Source organism: Pyxicephalus adspersus, chromosome 6 (assembly GCF_032062135.1).
Source record: "Pyxicephalus adspersus chromosome 6, UCB_Pads_2.0, whole genome shotgun sequence".
Taxonomy (NCBI): Eukaryota; Metazoa; Chordata; class Amphibia; order Anura; family Pyxicephalidae; genus Pyxicephalus; species Pyxicephalus adspersus.
Window position 1 is genome coordinate 35,544,011 of NC_092863.1, and position 4,364 is coordinate 35,548,374.

Consider the following 4,364-nt stretch of genomic DNA (forward strand, 5'->3'; position numbering starts at 1 on the left):
CTACTTGCTTTGAGGACTATTACTCCCGCTTGTACCAAACGGTTCATAGAGCCCAAGCCCCTTTGGGGAGACTATTGACCCCTAATATAAATTCATACCTGGCACAAGTAGACCTTCCTAGACTTAAACCTGAATATCTAGAACAACTTAACCGCCCCATTACAGAAGAGGAACTTGCAAAATTTATTAATCAACTTCCATCTTCCAAGGCCCCAGGTCCGGATGGTCTCACTTATCTATACTATAAAACATTTTTGCCAGAATTCTCCTCATACCTTACCCGACTGTTTAATGACTTCTTAAACGGAAAGCCGATCCCTCCCTCTATGTCCATGTCACATATTACGGTTATTCCAAAACCAGGTAAAGACCCTATGGATTGCTCGAGTTATAGGCCGATTGCTCTTTTAAATTCGGATTTAAAAATCTTTACAAAAATTTTGGCCACTAGACTGTCCAAATTCCTCCCTGTACTCATTCATGGGGATCAAACCGGTTTTATTCCATTTGGACAAGCGGGAGATAATACCAGACGGGTGATTAATATCATAGATATTATTAACAAACGAAAAACCCCATCAGTGATACTTAGTCTGGATGCTGAAAAGGCCTTTGACCGGCTTAGTTGGCCATTCCTTTTCTCCACTCTGGATAGAATGGGCTTTAAGGGCCCCTTTGTTAAAGCGATTGAGGCCCTTTATTCGGCCCCTTCAGCTTCGGTCAAACTCCCCCAGGCGTCTTCTAACATGTTTGCGATTAGAAACGGGACGAGACAGGGATGTCCTTTATCACCCCTGCTGTTTGCTCTATGTATAGAACCTCTGGCGGCCAGTATTCGTTCCAATCAAAATATACATGGAATCCCCGTGAAGGGGAAAGACTATAAGCTCTCCCTATATGCGGATGATGTTTTACTGTCTCTGTCCCAGCCGCTCATTTCCCTTCCCAATTTATGGGAGGAGTTAAGGAGATATGGGGCTCTTGCAGGATTTAAGGTTAATTCCTCTAAGTCGGAAGCCTTACCCCTATCTGTCCCTTCTCCTACCCTGCGATCCTTACGTGACTCTTTTTCTTTTATCTGGCAAGAACATTCCCTCCGCTATTTGGGAATACATATTACTACCAATTATTCCCAAATATACTCCCATAATTTCCCCCCATTGTTCAGGGAATTGACAAATTTACTAAGTAAGTGGCGGAGACATCACATTTCATTGCTAGGTAGGATAGCATCGGTTAAAATGATGCTCCTCCCTAAACTACTATATTTGTTTGAGACATTGCCAGTTAGAGTGCCGTTAGCGGCTCTGAAAAGGGTCCAGCAAGAGTTTCTTCAATTTATCTGGGCTTATAAAAGACATAGAGTGGCTAAGTCTATTGTTTGCACACCCAGGGAATGGGGTGGGCTGGGAGCTCCGGATGTTCAAAAATACTATGTGGCAGCCCAATTGCGACATCTTTTGACATGGACCTCACCATTTCCCCCTAGTGTTTGTGCACAACTGGAGAAGGATTGGGTAGCACCCATCCATCCGAATGCCATGATATGGAGCTCCTCTATAGTGTTGAAGGGAAATGACCTGACGGCGCCTATGGTTTTCACCAGTAATATATGGAGAACCTGCCGGTTTAAATATGCTTTAGTATCTTCCCCCTCCAGATTGACGTCTATAATCTATAACCCTCAGATGTCGGATAGTCTCTTACATTCGATGGCCGGGCCCTGGGCGGATAAGGGCCTATTTCAGATTAGGCATATCTTGCACCCAGTGGAGCGGCGATTACTTACCTTTGCCGAACTGGGTGACAGATTTAAACTTCCCCGGTCCTCATTTTATTCCTACCTACAGATAAGACATTATGTCTTATCCTTACAACCTTCTGCCACCTTCCAGGAACTAACTACATTTGAGCGATTATGTTCTGAAGGCCCTTATGCCAAAGGAATCATCTCCTCTATATATCGCATCCTGCACGCTTCCATGCGGGGTAGCTCCTTCAAATTTGCCTATATGCTTAAATGGGAGGAAGTCCTAGGGAAGACCTTAACCATGGAGGACTGGCTTGGTATATGGGAGGCGGCCCACAAAAGTTCTATCAATGCCCTTTATAAGGAAAACTTATATAAGATTGTGCTTCGGTGGTATCATACACCAACGGTGCTCCATCGGCTATTTCCTAATGTGGACCCTATATGCTGGAGGTGTGGAACAGGCCTAGGTACAATAGAACATATATTTTGGTTCTGTCCGCTTATTCAGCAATATTGGTCGCAGGTTAATAATTTGATTTCGGAGGTGACTCAGGAACAGGTGACACTTGACCTCCTACACCACCTACTGGGACAGCCTTTTCTAAATGTTCCCAACACTTCACGTAAACTAATATCCCACATTTTGGTTGCAGCACGTACATTGATAGCTTCCAGATGGAAATCGACATCTCCACCCTCCTTGGAAAATCTCCACGCACGAATACATGAGATCCGTCTTATGGAATATCTCACGGCACTCATTAGAGACACGATGGACAGATTTGAGTTGGTGTGGGGGGCATGGGACCATTTCTATGCAAATGTGTGTAGCTGATGGGGATGATCTCTCTGTTTCTTCCCCGTGCAACACTTAGGTCTTAGGTTTTACTTGCTACTATGCCTTTAGCGATCTTTTCTGCTACCTTGTGTAAATCATTGTATATTGACTGATGTTCTTTTGTGTGATTCTGGAACATGTGTTACCTCCCCCTTATGTTTATTCTCCCCGTTCTTTTTTTTTTCCTTCTGTACCCTGTTAAAAATTCAATAAAAATATAATTGCAAAAAAAAAAAAAAGCTTTAAAGCCAGTGTTTTTTACAATGGTCACTTAAATCAGTGGCAGATTTGCTTCTAATAGGAACTATGTCAGAAGTCCTGCAACTTAATGCATCAGCTGTTAGTTGCATTGAACTTTCAAAGCAGAAAGTGTCAGGTAGCATAGTATACCCATTTGGACATCAACAGATTTGATGGGAGAGATACAGGTAAATAATGATGGAAACTTAATATAGTTGGTAGGATTTGAACCTGCACGGGGAGACCGTAATGGATTTCAAGTCCATCGGCTTAACCACTCGGCAACGACTACCAAGCCCTTAGCTTTGTCAGTAATGTACTTTTTTTGTTTTTCAATTGTCTCAGGAAAAACAGGAGTTAGAAAATTAATTCCAAACTGGAGATGGCAGCAGCGGTATTTGGGTATCTAAATGACTCAGGATATCTAGGTGGTGTGATATCCTAGTTGAGTTCAAACAACTTTGGTAATGGATCTTTTCCTGCACTCTCCCTGTTGGTGGAAAATTAGACTCCAAGGCAAATATGGAGCATTCCAGGGGCTTTTCCTGAAAGTGGACTTTTATGTGCCCAATTACGTAAACTGCCAGTTGTGGCATGATGCTAGAGATAATGCTTGTTTGGTTGGTGCTCTGATCCTCTGTCTCTTTTTAATTCTCAATCAATTAAACCTTATGAGTATAGTATGCAGCTCAGGTGTCCAACTATTTACCAACCAGTTGGAGCCTCGTTTTAGCTGTGTGACTGAAACTCACTATCAGCTTTACATCCAGCCAGAATTCTATAGAATAGACGCTTACATAATTTCTCAGTGGTAGGTTTGCTTTAAATAGGAGATATTGCTAATTGTGTTGCAAATTCTTGACTCATCAGTTTATGGTATTGGCATTTCAAATTACATCACGCTGGCAAATTCAACAGGATGCATAGTTTACTCTTTTGTTGGCTATCAAATTACATCACGCTGGCAAATTCAACAGGATGCATAGTTTACTCTTTTGTTGGCTACCAAGGACATCTCCAATTTTGACAACAAAGGAATACAGGTAAATAAACATGGCATCAGAACGTAGTCGGCAGGATTTGAACCTGCACGGGGAGACCCCAATGGATTTCTAGCCCATCGCCTTAACACTCGGCCACGACGGTCTTTCAGTTAACAAATTAGCCAGCTACACAGCTCTGACTGCAGTTACAACAGTTACAACTGACAGATGGCAGCAGCAGGAGGCATCTAGAGCTGGGTGTAGTACATCATCAATGCCACCTAGATGTCTGTAATACCCTATTTAGGAATGGAGTACTGAAAGGTGGCAGCAGCAACAGCAGAAGGAGGAGGCGGTGGGCCCTGAGACGGATCGTGGACAGCATTGGTAACTGGCATCCAGAGCTGGGTACTGGGCAGGTGGCAGCAGTAACAGCATATGCCAGACTAGACTCAAGCTCAACAGGGTCTTCTTTCCCCGCTGATTCCACCAAGCCCGTTCCCTTTCATGTGGTTTTGCTACATAGTAGGTATGGACAGATTGGAATCTC

General features: G+C 43.3%; 1 non-coding gene across 1 annotated transcript; it reads right to left on the reverse strand.

The window, feature by feature from the left end:
• Positions 1–3,896: 3,896 nt before the first annotated feature.
• Positions 3,897–3,977, reverse strand: TRNAS-AGA (transfer RNA serine (anticodon AGA)). The gene has a single exon. It is a non-coding gene; the product is annotated as a tRNA-Ser (tRNA).
• Positions 3,978–4,364: the final 387 nt, after the last annotated feature.